Consider the following 17,538-nt stretch of genomic DNA (forward strand, 5'->3'; position numbering starts at 1 on the left):
CGAGAGAGATTTTGTAGCGCTCTCTCTCCACGGGATCATACGCAGTCAGAACAGCAGTAAAGAGAAAATGGTGTTTACTAAAGCTAACAAGGAAAAGAAAGTCAGGAGAAACAGGGCAGAACACCGTGAGAGAAGCACGCAGCGGCTCAGCAGATGAGTTTTTTGCGTATGCTCAATTAAAACAGGAGGCGAAAAGGAAACGAAGCGGGAAGCTTGGAGCGGTGCTGGGTGCAGAGACACGAGAGCAACGTCGGGTTGGCGGCACGCTGCGTAGCACAGGGGATCTCAGCACTACGCAGGAAAAGAGAGATTTACACCGGATAAAACTAACTTAAAATTATGCAACGACTAGCACACTTCTTATCTCCCCCTTGAAACCCACTTTAAAAATAAAACATGGGGAGGAGGAACTTCATCTCAGAAACTGCTGCTTTTCATTTAAACATGTGAACGTGTGCACCTGGAGATATAAAACCGGGGAAAAATGATTCGGAGAGTAGGCACACAAGCAGAACAACGTTACGTCTAGGACAGATACAGAGCTAAAAGCACTAAAACTGGAAAAAATGAAGTTGCTGTAGTTACAGCCCGCCCGCCTAACCCTGCCGTGAGTAAACCCACTTGTGTCAGAGGCATCACCCAGCTGGTCCGTCCCCAGCCGGGCTGAGTCCCAGCTCCGAATGCCACCAAAGCTCCTTGAGAAGGGGTGAGGGGGTGGAGAGGGTCGCGGGAAGCCCAGAGGCTTTAGGGGAAGGAAGCCAGGGGACGAGTGACCAGGGGATCTGCGCAAAAGCGAGGGGATGGCGGGGAGGAAGGGCTGGCTGAGACCTGGAAGTTGTTTCTGGTGAAGAAAAGGGCTGGCGGGCGGCGAAAGGGGAAGGAGGTGCCGGCGGCATGGCCATGGCGCCTGGAGATGGGGTTGGCACCGTGAGTATGGGGCGATGGAGCAAGCCTGCGTGTGGGGTGGGAGAGCCACGCTGTGCCCCGCGCAGAGCTCGGGGGTCGGAACGCAGCCCTGGGAAGGGCTCCCTGGAGCTGGGCCGGGGGGTTACTGCTGGTTCGGGAAGTGCTGAACCGGGCTCGGGGCTTGAGCGAGGAAGGTGCAGCTTGGTGGCAGCTCTGGGGACCTGGGCTCTGCGATGGCGCCTCGGTACGGCCGGCGTAAGGCAGCAGGAGGGGTGCCGGAGTGACGGCCGCCAAGGCTGACACCCACCCACGAGGGGCAGGGGAGACATACCGAGCTGGAGAAGCATGAGATGAGGTTGTGGTGGGTCGTGAGGCTGCGCAGGGGCCTTTGCTTGCTCTCTTGAGGAGGGAGACGTCGCCGTGGGGACTGTCTGGTGGTTCCTTTGGCGGAGGAGATGGTGGTGGTGATGAGTTCCTATTAAATACGTGAAATTCTGAGGTGCCAAGCGATGGCAGGTACAGCCCCGACCCTGAGAGCGGCGCATCGGGGTGGTACCCTGCAGGGCAGGTGGGCTGTGCTCGGGGGGAGATGCCCAAAGCCCTCCGTTATCAGGAAGCTAAAGATCTTTCAGGCTTATGCTACGATCAGTTATTTCCTCGAGGAAAAACCTGCATCCCAAAGTAAGCTGCCAGGAGGTGTCTTAAGATTTTTTGGGGAAAGGTGACACCACCAGGAAAAGCCCCCCCATGGGCATCCCGCAGCCCAGCGAGCGGGGCACATCTGGTGGGGCTGAGTCACAGCAACAGCGAGTTTTGACATTGCTAGAAAAAAAAAACAACCCATAATGATGCATACCGATGGCTGTCACAGGAAAGACTCGCTCCTTTCAGCGTCTTGCTGCTGCAAAATACACTTTATACGAGACAAAGGTCTCTTCTCAGGAGTTTGAATGGCTGTTCTTAGCTATTGACAAGCACGGAGTTAGCAAAATAGGGTCTTCTTTCTTTTCGATAACAAACATAAACGTACTGTGATAGAGTCAAGGGAATATAATAAGTTCTTACACAAGTAAATTTGTTTAATGCTGTTCCCAGACAACAGCGACAAAGAGATGCTGCAGCGAATGCCTCCTGGTGATAGAGTTTGAGTGGGGAGAGAAAATGAGATGCTGTTTCTGACAGGGGAGAGAGAGCGGGGCTTTGTGAACGAAGAACAAATCTGAAAAGTGCTGCTGCTTCCCCTGTTGTTTTTTCTTACGCTCAGATATGAACACAGGGAATGACAGTGGAAGCTGCAGCTGGAGAGGGCACTAGGGGTCACCCCTGTCTTATCTATGCCATCTGGATTGAATTCCGAAGACAAATAACATGGTAGACAGCAAAGCCAGGCTGTTCTGATTTTTTTTTTTCTTTCTTTCTTTTTTTTTTTTTTTGTGGGTCAGGCAGCTTGTATTTCATTTCTTCATTTTCTCCTCCTGCCCGCCTTCTGTCTGTCTCTTCCTTACAACACAGCCCAGGGAAGCCTGTGGGACGCAGCCGGGGAGGATGCTCTAGAAGCCGGGGAGCTGCACCAAAATTCCCTCTGCGCAGCTCCCAGTTATTTAGAGCAAAGGTTAGGCAAATCGCGAACGCTAAGCCAGGCGGGCAGAGGCACAGAGCAGCCTTGGCATGTTTCTGCAAGTACCGCAGAGCGAACTGATCCCCGTCATGAATAGCACCCTTGTAGTCCAGAGAGTAACTCCTGAGACGCTTTGCCCTGCCGACAGTCCTCCGTCTGAAGATCCTTCTCCCCCTGCTTCTCCCCTCCCTGGTGTCTCATGAAACTGCATGAGGAGGAGGATTGGGTGTCTGCGTTGCGAAAAGAATTGCAAATCCTCTTCTTTGAGGCTTTTTTTTTTGTCCTCGTGACCAGGAAGTAACCACTGACGTGGGTTGAATCTGCTGTCTGCGCGTTGGAATAGTGCGTTTTAAGGTGGGATGCAAGGGAGAAAAAGTATTCCTTTCCTGAGGCAGATGATTTCCCTGGAGACAGACAGGCTTCCAGGCATACAAGACCTGGTGAAGTGGTTGCACCCCCTGCCAGACCACCTTTTTTTAGCTACAGTGGTTGATTTTGCAAGGTGCGGATTCCCTTTTCCCCGCAGATAAATGATGGTAAATTGTGGTGGGTTTTGTTGCGGAAGTTGAAAGTTCACGTGAACTCGAAACCTGACCAGACAGTTTAATGAAAGAAATAGCTGTCAGGCGCTGTACAATTGCAAAGACAGCACTTTGGGCTTGGAACGTCCCTTGCTTGCCAGTCCCTGGAGTCAGGGAGAGTCCCACAGGAGTTCCCCCACAACCATGCCATATTTGCCTACTCTTTCCTAAGCATCAGCAACAATTCCCTTGGGATGGCACCCTGGGATCAGATGGTGTTCAGCCTCACCCGGCACACACGATATGCGCACTTGCAGCCCAGAAAGCCAACCGCATCCTGGGCTGCATCAGGAGAAGCATGAGCAGCAGGTTGAGGGAGGTGATTCTCCCCCTCTACTCCGCTCTGGTGAGACCCCACCCGGAGCACTGTGTCCAGCTCTGGAGCCCTCAGCACAAGAAGGACATGGACCTGTTGGAGCGGGTCCAGAGGAGACCACAAAGATGCTGGGGGGGATGGAGCCCCTCTGCTGTGAGGACGGGCTGAGAGAGTTGGGGGTGTTCAGCCTGGAGAAGAGAAAGCTGGGAGACCTTAGAGCCCCTTCCAGTCCCTAAAGGGGCCACAGGAGAGATGGGGAGGGACTCTGGATCAGGGAGTGGAGCCATAGGATGAGGGGGAATGGTTTTGAACTGAAAGAGGGGAGATTTAGATGAGATATTAGGAAGAAATTCTTTGGTGTGAGGGTGGTGAGCCCCTGGCCCAGGTTGCCCAGAGAAGCTGTGGCTGCCCCATCCGTGGAGGGGTTCAAGGCCAGGCTGGACGGGGCTTGGAGCAACCTGGGCTGGTGGGAGGTGTCCCTGCCCAGGGCAGGGGGTGGAACTAGACGGTCTTTAAGGTCCCTTCTAACCCGAACCATTCTATGGTTCTATGATTTTATGATAACGCGAGAACAGATATATATTCATCCCCGCGATGACAAAGCTCCTTGGAGCGCGTGACCGCCCAGGCTGTTTCCGGAGCAGTGTGCGGGCAAATTCAGACTCGTAGCCCAGGCGAGAGCATCGGGGCAGACAGGACACGTCCGTCTGTCCTGCTTTCTCCTGCCAGCTCCAGGCCTGGCCATCAGCTGCATGTCGGCTCCGAGCTCCTTTGGTGTCAGCTCAGGTGGATGCGGGCTGTGGGTGCGCTGCCATCCAAAGGTGGGGGAGTTCTCCAGCTCCCAATTTTAGGATTTTATGTAACATCCAGCTTATGTAAGCTTTTGTCTGTTAACTAAATGGGTGGAGCATGTCTTGCTTAGATTCCTCGCTAGAGAAACGCTCGTTACTTAACCCTTACTCAAATGCTCATTGCATACTTGAAGAATATTTTAGTTAGTTCCTTTCCTGTTGCTAATAATAACGTACCGACTTGACAACCTGTTATGGACAAGTGATAAAACGTGTAATTCACCATTTAATGAACTGCATCTCGGAACACATTAGGAACAGTGCTGCTGAGGTAGCTGAGGGAAAAACGAGGCAAACCCCAAACCCTGGCCCCGGGTCGCGTCTTGCTTTCTTCTTGCTCCCCCCTGGCAGGGGACAGTTTGGGGTGCTGGTAGGGGAGGAAGGATGGTTTGGCCGTGCCAGGATGGCTTGGGTGGTACCCAGTGTTGGTAGAAAAACCCTCGTCTTCAGCACAGCCAGGGTTGCACCCAGCATCGGTTCCCAGGTGGAGAGAAAGGGGATCATCGCTGAGCACCCAGTGGGCCGGTGTCCCCGTCCCAAAGCAGCTTTGGACCCCAGGGAGGTCACACTGGTCTCTGCGGTTAATTAAATGCCTTTCCAGACCCAGGCTTCAGTTCTCCAGCAGGTAAAGGTGGGTCGCACCCCACTGCGTGGGAATGGTAAGGTATGAAGAGCTGCCAGGTGCCCAGATCCTGCGGCAGAGAGGACCATGCATATTGTTTTCAGATGGACTTGTTGAGCTCACTCAAACCTGGCATTCACGCTACCGTAGGGCTTTAAATAGAAAGACAGTATGTGTCTTAGCTTAACACCAGAAGGAGACGGTTTGCACTCTCTCCTTCCTCCACATACTGTGCTTCATATACTGACGTGCTTGGCATTCCTTTAAATTTTGTGAATTGCTGGGGAAAAAAAAAAAACCCTCCTTTTGAATTTTTTTTCCCCCTTCTTTCCCTTAAAGCCGTGCCTTGCCCCGCAGCCCCTGTCCCTCGGCGGCTGCGTGGGGCGGCTGCCACACGGTGGCATCCAGGTATCTGCCAGGGAGCAAACCTCCAGGGTGGGAGGGGTTGGGGTTGGGTTTTTCCTGCCCCAGAGTGACTTTACAATAGAAGAAATACTGTATAATTCTATCTCTGAGACCCATTTCTGTCCCCTGAGGCTCTTCAGGGGTGACACAGAGCGGAGATGCACCACTGCAGGGAAGCTCGAGTGGTATCTCATGTTTTTTTCCCTACATATATTGTATTATTTTCATATTATTTTTTTTTTAGCTTTTTATTTACTAATTTAATTCACCCCCTCCTCAAGAGGATGAAAAAAAAAACCAACAAAAAACCCCCAACTAAACCCAAACAGCGAGAGCTTTGTTTTTGTTTCCATGGGAATCCTGCGAGAGGGGGAGAGTGTGAAAGAAAACTGAAATATTCTGGCCAAATCCAGGAAGATTTGGATCCCGAGCAGCCCCCGGGCTGTCTCGGAGCATCTCGCGTCCAGGGGTCCCGCTGTCCCCTGGCCGTGCAGGCAGGGAGGACCGGGATGGGACTGCTCCTGTGTCACGGGGAGCATTCCCGTGCTGCGGAGCTGTGCCAGAAAAAGCAATTTGGGTGGGAGAAGATATTCCTACAACTCCCAGGGGGCACTGTGGCCGAGTCAGGCCGTCATGTCCAAGTGCCTGTCATCAAAACTTCCTCCCCAGCCTCTTCCTCCAAAGTTAGGAGGACAATTGTGGTCCTTGAAGGGGGAAGGAAAAAAAAAAAGAATTACTTGACAATGTGATTTCCGCAAACACCCCCCCCCCCCCTTTTCCTTTTGGAATCCTGGTCTTATGGGACAAAACAACAAAAATTGTTTTCTTGGTGCGTGTATGTGGCTTAATGCCAGTTGGCCCACGTTAGGTGGTCTCGGGGCTGCTCCATCCTTGGCAGCATCACCAGGGGCTGCCCCGGCGCGGACCCTGGGGGGTTCTCCTGGGGTGTCTGGTGCACACGTCCGTGGGGCTCCATCCACCCACTGCGGGTGTTGTGGTGGTCTCGGCAGTCGGAGCCTGGCAGCGTTCTGCCCCATCCCTCTGTGCACCCCATGGGAGCACGGTCAGGCTCTTTCTCGTTGGCTACAGCAAAACACATTTCCAGTTCCTAGTGAGGTGACACACAGGGTACAACCACCCTGTTGTCCTAAAGAGCTGCAGAGTCGCTGTGGAACGTGGCAAGTGAATGACCATTTGAAAACCTGGCAGAGGAGTGGCAGAACCACCACCACTCACAGACCCGTTGCTCTACAGGCAGTACGGCTTCAGCAGAGGTTGTGGATAGGGTGCAGGAACAGGAGGCACGGTGATGTCCTGTGCTGGAGCTTGCAAGCCTCGTGAGATGCCAAAGCCAGCCCTCATCTCACCGCCAGGCAATGCAGCCGGTTCCTCCCTCCCCTGGGGCTTTGCAGGCTCCTTCCCAGATGGGACCCAACGGGGGGAAAAATTACCCCCCAGTTTTTCCCCTATCATAAAATAGAATCATAGAACAGTTAGAGTTGGAAAGGACCTTAAAGATCACCTGGTTCCAACCCCCAACCCCCTGCCCTGGGCAGGGACACCTCCCACCAGACCAGGTTGCTCAAAGCTTCATTCAGCCTGACCTTGAACCCCTCCAGGGATGGGGCAGCCACAGCTTCTTTGCAGAAGCACCAGCATCACCCGCACTCGGGGCCAGGAAGCATCTGTGTGGCTAAAAGGGAAACACAAGGAGGAAAAAGGTCCTGCAGGTTGTCTGCAGACCTGAAGGACCGGCAGAGGACTGCTCAATTCAAGCAACTGATGGTTTGTTTGCTTGGTTTTGCCACCTTTGATACCTCACCTAACCAGGAATGTGTCGGTTGCTGTGAACGGTATCAGCTGAAATGCGGCCTTTCCCCCTGTTCGTGTTTGTGATGCCAAGTGGTGACCAAGAGGGAGGGTGAGGTCCTTATTGAAAAAAAAAAAAAATCCCTTTTTCTTTTCCTGGGTTATCTTTTAGCTGTTGGATCGGGTTTGGTGTGCAGCAGCAAAGGCTCTTAGTCGTCAAAAAGCCCTTCCGCAGATGCCTCTATATGCCTCATGTATCCCCACTTTTGGCCAGCTCATTAGGCATGACAATGGAAAATTTCAAAGAGAAGAAAAAACATGAATGAAATGCAACTAAATAAAATTAAAAAAATGATTCCTAATTGTTTGGATGGTTGCATCCGGAGGGTAGTGGTCAGCTGCTCCAGATGGAGGTTGGTGACAAGTGGTGTCCCTCAGGGGTCCATCCTGGGAGCAGTTCAATATCTTCATCAGTGGCACAGTGGGATCAAGTGCACCTTCAGCAAGTTTGCGGATGACACCAAGCTGAGTGGCATGCCTGAGGGATGGGATGCCATCCAGAGGAACCTGGAGAGGCTTGAGAAGTGTGATTCTTATGAGGTTTAACAAGGCCAAGTGCAGAGTCCTGCACCTGGGCTGGGGCAGCCCCCAGTATCAACATGGGCTGGGGGATGAAGGGATTGAGAGCAGCCCTACCAAGGAGGACCTGAGGGTGCTGGTGGATGAGAAGCTGGACATGAGCCGGCACCGTGTACTTGCAGCCCAGAAAGCCAACCGTATCCTGGGCGGCATCCAAAGCAGCAAGGCCAGCAGGGCGAGGTGGGGATTCTGCCCCTCTGCTCCGCTCTGGGGAGATCCCACCTGGAGCACTGTGTCCAGCTCTGGGGCCCTCAGCACAAGGACACGGAGCTGTTGGAGCGGGTCCAGAGGAGGCCACGAAGATGCTGGGAGGGCTGGAGCCCCTCTGCTGTGAGGACAGGCTGAGAGAGTTGGGGGCGTCCAGCCTGGAGAAGAGAAGGCTCCGGGGAGACCTTATAGCGGCCTTTCAGTCCCTAAAGGGGGCCTACGGGAAAGATGGGGACAAACTTTTTATCAGGGCCTGTTGCGACAGGACGAGGGGCAATGGCTTTAAACTAAAAGAGGGAAGATTTAGACTAGACATAAGGAAGACATTTTTTACACCGAGGCTGGTGAAACCCTGGCCCAGGTTGCCCAGAGAGGTGGTCGGTGCCCCATCCCTGGAAACATTCCAGGTCAGGTTGGACGGGACTCCGAGCAACCTGGTCTAGTGGAAGATGCCCCTGCTCGTGGTGGGGGGGTTGGACTAGATGGCCTTTAAAGGTCCCTTCCAACCCAAACTATTCTATGATTCACACCTTGGTTTTACAGACTGCAGCGGCATCGGTCGATCCCCGTGTGACTGCCCCGCAGCGCGCTCTTTGCACCAGCATCTCGTGTTAAACAAGAAAACTCCACAGCCCCTGTGACAGCAGTAAGTGTCCTTGGGAGTTCCTAAAGATCAAAAAGAAGGTGGGAACAGAGAACCAAAGAAACCCCGACAGACAATATTGTGTTTCTTCAGAGCTCGAGATATTTTTGAAGGTATGTGCCAAGTATCCACTTTATGAATTGCCTCTGGGACGGGGGGAGGTTATGGGAAGTGTAGCAAATCGCTAATGGACACAACGGCATTTCTCCTGGATGAGATGATAACTGTGGGTGGAGAATGTGCTCCGTTGTGGCGCTTGGGAGAGGGGAACTGTGCTATGTAGAGGCCAAAATGCTCATCACAGAATCACAAAATGGTAGGGGTCGGAAGGGACCTCTGGAGATCATCTCGTCCAACCCCCCTGCCAGAGCAGGGTCACCCAGAGCAGGTGGCACAGGAACGCGTCCAGGTGGGGTTTGGAATGTCTCCAGAGACAGAGACTCCACCACCTCTCTGGGCAGCCTGTGCCAGGGCTCTGCCACCCTCAAAGGAAAGAAGTTCCTCCTCGTGTTTAGGTGGAACTTCCTATGGTCATGTTTGTGCCCATTACCTCTTGTCCTGTCCCCGGGCACCACTGAAAAGAGCCTGGCCCCATCCTCCTGACACCCACCCTTTCAGTATTGATAAGTGTTGATAAGGTCCCCCCTCAGCCATCTTTTTTCCAGACTTAAGAGACCCAAATGCCTCAGCCTTTCTTCATAAGAGAGGTGTTCCACCCCCTCATCATCTCGGTAGCCCTTTGCTGCACCCTCTCCAGCAGTTCCCTGTCCCTCTGGAACCGGGGAGCCCAGACCTGGACACAGTGCTCCAGGTGCGGCCTCACCAAGGCAGCGTAGAGGGGGAGGATGACCCTCGAGAGTGCCTGCTCTCTGCTGCTGCTGGTCTAGCCCTGCTCACAGCCGCTGCCAAAATAAACCTAGCAGCAGAGAAATTAAATATGCGTTAACTGAGCTAAGCTTTATGGATTTGTAAAGGTTTGCCAGAATTCAGCCAGCCCGTTGCATGGGTGATGAGCGCTGAAATGAGCGCTGGGCGGGTGGGCAGGGGTTTGTCTGTGGAAACATTCTTCTCTGCGTCTGAGATGTCCCCTCTCTTCGCCAATCTGCTTGGAGAGGTTTGCAGAGATGGGAGATGGCGATGGTCCCCTGCTGACCTCCTGCCCGAGGAAGCTGTGGGCTTAGCAGAGGTGGGGCTGGAAGGCCAGCAGAGATGGGGCATCCTGGGCAGGCGGGTGCCCTGAAGGATGCCCAAGGATGCCTCACATGCTGTCTCTCCACCAGCTCCCATCCCATCTGCTGGTGTAAGCATGAAAACTTTCTTCGGTGTGGGGTAACGTGTCCCTCTCGAGATGGCTTTGCCCACTTTTTGGGGTGGAAAGGTGATGCCAGTGATACAGGGTGACTTTCCGTATTTCCCGTTGCCCCTGTGCTTTGCAGCAGAGTTCCACCCCGCTTTTCTCTGTTGCTTTGTTCTACTGTGACGCTGCACGTTAGAAATGTCCGTGCTGTCTTTTTCCTTGCCCAACACAGCCGGCACCAGTGAGCCACCCTGACTCACGGCTCTCCGTAGGTGCTGAGCGTAGCAGTGTTCCGGCTCGACGCCGTGAGTCGAAGGAAGAGGTGTTGCAATGCGATGGGGAACCCACCTTAGATTTCCGAGTTTGATTTTTAAACACGAAGCACATCGCTCATGCTGGTTTAAGCCACTGGTAAGCCAAGTCATAGCAAACCCAGGGTAAACAAGCTAAGCCGATGTGCTGCAGGTGTGCCCATAAACAAAGCAGGTCTTCTTCTGGTGGAGAACGTGGAGATGCTTCGATATTGCACTGCCAGAGCAGGGGTGGGGTCAGTCTCTGAGTTAGCAGTGACCAAAGTTGGGTTATTTATCTCATGTAAATTTGAAGACCAATGTTCAGTTCCTCACCATTAAAAAAAAAAAAAAAATCCTTTAAGAAAAAAACAACCCAACGCAACAACCATATTGAAATCTGGCTCTAGAGACAGAAGTGGGAACACTGAATTCCCTGGAAAAAGTCACCAAGATGTCCCCCGTACAGCTGTGGCGGTGGGAGCTGTAGGACTGCAGACAGGTTTCGGGCATTTCACCAGCACGCAAGACTGTGTTACAGCGATTTAACGTATGGAGGATTTTTGCTTCTCCGCTCGTCAGCTCGACGCTTCTATAGGCACTAAATTTTTCTCCCCCTCTCGCTAAAAAAAAATCTGCTTCCTTGCATATTAAAAAGGGCGTATGGGAAGTAACATGAAAAACGCAGGCAAGTACTGCTCAGTACAAACAATATGTGACCATAATTATTAGGACGTCTTAGGCTAAAAATAACACCGCATGTGTACTTAATTCATTGTTAATTTGCACTGACTTCCACCCCCCCCCCCCCCCGGTTTGTTCCCCACACCAAATGTGATTTCTTGGCAGCGGCGGGGGAAAAGTGGCTTCTCCCTGTCGAAGGAAGGGGGTTTGTGTGAGCGGGGTCCAAAAGGGGGGAAAATTGCGCTCCCCGCGAGCGCTGCGTTTGCGTGAGAGCGGAGCCGATCGCTGGCGTCCCTGCACTTGTAGGGCTGCGAAGTTGAAATAAAACAAAAAAAGCTGACTTTCTCCTCACCCTTAATGGATCACTTCTTTATTATTTCCCCCCCCCCCTCCAACGAGGCGCCCACCATAAGAAGGGGGCAGCACCCATTCCACCCCCCTGCCCTCTCCCTCCACCCTTCCTGCCCGTATCCCAATAGTCTCCTTAACTCGCGGGGAGTGGTTTCCCCTTAATTAGCAAGTGCTCATAGGCTGGAGTGCCTTGTGGGCTGGCTTGGGCTGCGTTTTGCCTTTTTTTTTTTTGGTGGTGGTGGTGGAGGGGGGGACGACCCAAGCCTGGATGCTGGAGCCGGGGCTGCGGGGCGGCTCCTCGGCGGTGCGGGACCGGGCTGCGGGGCGGTGACCGGACACCGGCGCTTCTTCGGGAAGAAACAAACAAACAAAAAAAAAAACAAAACAAACCAACAAGCCTTGCCGGTTGTTAACAGCACCATGAGGCACCCGCTTCCACGGGGGCAGGAGGTTGGTAGAGAGGGGGGGGAAAAAAAACGCGGGGCGGTCGCGTCCCCGTCGGGGGTGGGGGGAGGCTGGTGCGCTCCCCGGGCTGCCCCGGCTCGGGTTTGGGGGAGAAAAAGAGCGGATGCTTAAAAGGCAAGGCGCTTATTTTCAACTTCATCCCCTGCTTGGGTTCCTCGCTGAGGCCGGGCGGCGAACTCCGCCAGTGGGAGGTGTTTATCAGCCCTGCAGGACATACTTGGGATGATTTACTAATTTTTCATGCTTTGAAATGGGTAGGTTTGGATCCAGCGAGGCTGGTGAGCCCTGGGCTGGGCTGGAGTCAGCCTTAGGGTGTGTGGGGGGGGTGCTCTGGATCGGGGAATTCGGTAGCTTTACGTTCGCTGCGAACTTCAGTGTTTCTGAGGTGCGTTTGGCTGGTTTCTCCAAAGCTGGTGAAACCGTGGCTCTGCCCCGTCCCTTTCAGCAGCCACCCTTTCGGGTGGGACATGGGAAAAACCTGAGAGTTTCCCAACGCGCCGGCGGCTGGCTGACACAACCCGTTCCGCTGAGCTGCCAGCTCGGTTTCTTGCAATGAAAGCCCTTTTCTGCCTGTTGCTATTTTTCTTTACTTGGCGCGATGCTCTTTGTTGGTATAGGAGGCTGCTCTTTGGAAATCTTCAGCCCCCAAAAACGCCTCCGATCTGGCCTGGGCAAGGATTCAAGCCGGTGCAGCTCCGTTGACTTTGGGAGCGTTTTGCCTGCGCGGTCAGGGCTGTCACGGGCTCTCTGTACACAGCAGGACAATGCGTGTTGTGTGCCCAGGTCTACGTGGTCTCCTAAATCCCTCCTTTAAGTAAATCTGCACGGTGCCTCTGAAGTCAGTCGGGTTCAGTGGCTGTTTGGGGGACAGACACCGGTAGATGAATTGGGTGGACGAAGCTCTGCCGGTCTGATGTTCCTGTGAAGATCGTGAGCAATGGGATGTCACGGCGTGGCTGGCGTGTCCATGGCCGCTGGGACAAACGCTCTCTGTGTGCGTACGGCATTGTGTTTCGTAGCTGCCCGTGTTTGCAGCTCGGGAGGGGGGAACTTGGTTTCGAGTGTCTTTAATCCCTCAAGAATTTGTGTTTTCCTTCCTGTGCTGTCTCTGGCATTTGATAGTGTGAGCTCATGCCAGAGGCTCGCAGGTAACCGGGGGACTTAATTTCTGACCGCCTCTTCTCACGATGCTCGCAGGAGTGTTAGCTCTGCGCCTTGGGTCTCGCGGCCAAATCCTGCCCAGTTTGGCCAGGAGTTGGGAAGCTCTGAGTTTAAGCCCTTGGGCCTCGGGCTCCCCTTCCTTTTCAGCTTGACATCGCCCTGCACTGTGTTCGCTATGAATATCCAGAAAGTCCCTTCCGTCGGGGTAAGTGTCGCCGTGTGATGCTCAGCGCTGCCCAAGGATGGCTGGTCCCTGCCCAGGGGATGGATGCTGAGGACCGGTGGGGGACGGCGGCCACAGCCCCCCTTGTGCGACCACCCAGCCCCGTGCTCGCCTGCGGCTGGAAGGGGCCCTTCCCCCTGTCCTTTTGCTGTGAAATACCACCAAACCTGCAAAATCAGTTTTTTTTTCTGACTGAGCCCCAGGCTCGGCCAGAGCTTCCTGGGGGAGAGGGTCGAGGTTTATCAAAACAGGCTGGGGAAAAGCCCAGACCCCTCTAAAAAGACCTGTAAAAATGTACAGAGATTCCTGTAGGCTGTGATTCAGCCGATTAAATGAAAGTTTATTGAAAAGTGCGTTTGCTTAATTTTTTTTTTTTTGGCCAAGGTTTAACTTTCCTACTTACAGAAGATTGAAGGATATCACTTAAAAATCCATTTTCACACTTGATTTTGTCCACATACATAATATCCTCCTCTTCGGGATTATTGAAGATTAGTGTTGAGACTCTGGTCTTACTGGAAAAGACTTAATGAAGCGCTTTCTCCTGGGGGCCGCGATGCTCCTCTTATTTTTGGGAGGCTTGAACTCCTGCCACAAATAATGCTGTTGCTGGCAGGTGTCGCCTGAGCTCTCACAGCTGAGGAAGAGTTTGCTGGGATCGGGATTGCAGCTTCTTTAAACTGCTGAAGATACGTGTATATAAATAAAAATCTAAGCGCTAGGTAGGTAATCTTTGCTGGTGCAATCATTCTTTCGTGAAGCGGGCTGAAATCCCATGCCTCACCTAGAATTTTTTACTGCTTTTCTTACAAGTAGCAGAGTGTAAAGGCTTGTGTCAGCTTGACATTGTCGTCCCCTGTAATTTATGGAGTGCTCTTTAGACTGCTGGTGTGTCTGCAGGAAAGGAAAGATCCCGTGTTTGCGGTGAGTCTGCTCTCGAGATTTGAGAAATCTCTTCCTTGATAAATCACGCAAAGGAGCGCAGTTGCGTCTCCTCTGTCGGTTAGTTATGAACTGAACTTGGGTTTTTACGGGTTATTCCCGCTCTGGTAATTGATTTAAAGCAAGTTAGCAAATCTTCAGGGAAAGAATCGTCAGGGGAATGCACTTAACTGCCAGCATTGCCAGAAATTTTACTCCCTTGAAATGAAATCATAAAGAAGATATCAGTTAGTAATGTTCAGACAGGCTTCTAGATCTATGTTCTCTGTCTCTACCTAAGGAAAATACCAAAGGAGAAGCTCGGTCAGTGAAATAACCGAAGCCCCGGAGTACTCTGCTGTAAGAGGCTCCCCTCTCTTATTGCCTTTGTTGCAAACAGGTGGTTCCTTAATTTCACATTGAAACAGCCAGTTGGTAGCGAGTCAATTAAAAAATACTGATTAAAAAAAAGTTTGAGAGAGGGAATGAGCATTGTACAGTGTCCCTAAATCTGTTTATAATAGAGCTGAGGAAGCAATTTGATTTTTTTTTTTTTTTTTCTTTTCTTCTCCTGGGTGTTTAGTTGCTGGGGTGTCTAATGTCAGTAAGCACCTGGCCTTAGCTGAAGCTGAGGAGGGTGAGAACGAATATTTCATGCCTTTTCCTCCTATTGTCTGGCTGACAATTGGTGATGTGTTTTTTAACTTGCTCTCACATGCCCTGGAAGCTCCTGCCGGCACCGGGAGAGATTTGGTCACGGCTGTGAGTCTGACGGAAGTTGGGGTTGGGTTCTTTTTTCTTTCCCTTCGCAAAACCTTGGCCAACCTTTATTTTTTCTTTTTTTTTTTTTTTTTTCTTACCAAAAAGAAGGTTTTTTTTCCGGTCTTTATTCAGGTGCTGCTTGCCATGCTTTTTCTGCGCTCTGAGGTGTGGGATGTGTGAGTAGCTGGCACTCAGCCCGGCTTCTTTGCAGTGGGCTGTGTGGGGCCAGACCTTGGCAATGCATATATATTATCGATTTAATTTTTTTGCTTTTATATATATATATATGTAAAAATATTTTCTTTTAACATTTAGCCAGGTGCCCCTGCCTTGCTGCTCACGGTCATGGACTCATGAGCATCTGCCGGATGCACATTCCAGCTCCGCGTGTGCAGACGTCCTGGAAAGCAGAGGGTGGTGGAGGGATTGTGGGGGGGGGAAAAAATGCTCGGCTTGCCAACTTTGCTTTCCAAAATGATTTGCCGTGCTGCTTCCCGACCTGCTTGGCACAGGGTGGCAGGAGGCAGCCGTGGCCCTTAGGGGAGGGGACATGTACCCTTACCCTGGCTCCTGGGGGGAGCAAACAGGAGGGAAACATGGATTTGCAGATCATGAATTTTATTTTTTTATATATATATGTCTTCAGGATTCAGAGTTTTTATCTGTTTCCATGCAATAATAGTGGGAGGTATCCAATCGCTGGGGTCAGCATCGAGTGCCGTCGCCGCTGCCCCGGGCGCTTCGCACATCCCTCGCTCCTTCTGCCCACGCGCCGCGCTGGCATTTGGTGCTTTCTAGATCCTAAAAACCGATAAACACCAAAACCTGGGGGTTTACGTAACGAAGCGGGAGCGGGGCTGGTGTCTGGCAGACAGCTCGCCTGCGCTGGGGTGCCACGTCCCCCGGGCACCCATCTGCTGGCGCGGGGATGGGGGGAGAAGACATCTGGTGGCTACCAATGCCATGCTGGGGGACCGGGACGGTACTGGGCATCCCCCCACCACGTGCTGCATCCTCGCCGGGGAGGAGAGGAAGGCACGCACCCCGGCAGCGAGGCAAGTCTGGCCTCTGAGAATAAAAACTTGTAATTTAAAACCAGCTCCGGCCCCCACAAGTCTAAATAGACGCTGGTTGAGGGGAAAACTTGCTAAAAAGGGGTTGGGAAGGGGATGGAGCAACTCGCAGAAGGACTTGGTGCCGCTCCGGCAGCGAGCATGGCCTGCCGGCCGGGTGACAGCACAGCATGTGGTCAGGTTTTATTGCCAAAAAAAAAAGAGGTGCGGGATTTTAATATCGAGATAATGACCTCGAGATAGCAATCTTATCGGGCTAACGTGCTTGCTTTGCTGCCAAGAAAATGTGTCCGAGAGTGGGGCCGGGTGGGAATGAACCCGGCAGCGTCTCCTTGGCTCACGTCCCCTCATCGCCACCGAAGCTGGTGGCGGCCACATGCGGCGTTCGCACCTCCGTGCTCTTCATTTGATCGTGTTTCTGCAACCGTGTTCCCTTCAAAACTTCCCCTTTGCGCTCCGGGGACGTGGTGCTGGCCATATTGAGCTCCAGCAAATAAAACCGTGCTTCACCTCTAGTAGGGTTTGACAGCAGAGCAGCCAGTCTGTATCAGTTATCTTAGCGTAATAACGTTGTCTCTTCCTCCTCCATCCCTTTTTTCTGGCAGCGAAGGCATGGATAAAATAAGAAATGGTCCTCTGCCCTGAGGGACTGACTAAGCAGGGAGAAAGGCTGTAATGAAAATGCAATGTGGATGGTGATGGGGCGGGCGTTTTGTGGGAGAGAAAGAGCATCCCTCTGTTGCCCGCCCTGGGCAAGCTGGGGTGGGGTTTGGGAAGCCTCTTAGAGGGGGGAGCAGGGCTGAGGGATGGAGGGGACGGAAAACCTCATCCCTATTTGCAGATTCACTCAAAATAGAGTCTTTTTCCCTTAAGTGTGGAGTCCTGTTTGGGCTACACTGACAGCAGCAAATGTTCAGGATATTCATGATGTTGAGAGTTATTTCTCTGGTTTACACCTCTGGTGGTGGTGGAAGAATTAAACTGTCATTTCCTTGATTGCCTTGTTCAGGTCAAGCTGTGAGTGGGCCCGATTCCCGTCTTAACATTTTTATTTCTGTCGGTGCAATGAGCCTCACGTGTGCATCCACCACGAGGGCTTTTTTGTCAAATAAGATAAACCCACTGATAAACGCCTGGTGCTCTCCTGGGCTCCTCCAGGGCCGGCGGGGGGACCCCGGTGCTGCTCCTCGTCTCTGGGGGGTGTTTGCAGCCTCTTCACCGTGGTCCGGGCACAGAGGGACCGCTCTTCTCCGGGACGAGCGTCCCGTCCCGGCGCCCCGAGACAAAAGGCAGTGACAGGCAGGCAGACAATGTCCCACAGAGCGCACTCAGACGGCCTCTGTCCCAGCGGGTGATTCACAGCCAGTTGGTGTTTCGGGCTGTCTCGCTGTGTGGGAACTTGCTTCTGGGCTCTCCTCCCATCAGGGTCCCACCGGTGGCGTCCCCCGGGGCTCCTCCGTGCCACTAGCACTGACACAACCCCAAGCTGCGTCCCGGAAACTTCACCCGTTTTACCAGCCAGATTTCGGGGAGGATTTTTTAAATCAGAAATCCTTATTTCTTGTTTTCCCCCCTAGTTTTTATTCCCCCGCCCCCCCCCCCCCACTCCCCAGCAGAACGCAGCCTTCGGATCAGGTGCACCTGGGGCTTCCCTGGCCATGAGTCCTGTGGGCAGCCTCCGGGGATCCCCGCCGTAAAACTAAACCAGCAAGAG

The 17,538-nt window shown here is 52.8% G+C and overlaps 1 protein-coding gene across 3 annotated transcripts in view; it reads left to right on the forward strand.

The window, feature by feature from the left end:
- PLD1 (phospholipase D1) overlaps window positions 1-17,538 on the forward strand; it is an 81,822-nt gene that overhangs the window by 3,832 nt on the left and 60,452 nt on the right. The window contains exon 2 of one of the 3 annotated variants that reach the window (XM_074589969.1): window positions 8,498-8,710. The gene's annotated coding sequence lies outside the window, so the exon portion shown is untranslated. Of the gene's footprint in view, window positions 1-8,497; window positions 8,711-11,340; window positions 11,670-17,538 lie in introns of those variants that run through there. The other 2 variants (XM_074589968.1, XM_074589970.1) reach the window with 2 other exon arrangements.

The sequence above is a fragment of the Larus michahellis genome, chromosome 6, assembly GCF_964199755.1.
Source record: "Larus michahellis chromosome 6, bLarMic1.1, whole genome shotgun sequence".
Taxonomy (NCBI): domain Eukaryota; kingdom Metazoa; phylum Chordata; class Aves; order Charadriiformes; family Laridae; genus Larus; species Larus michahellis.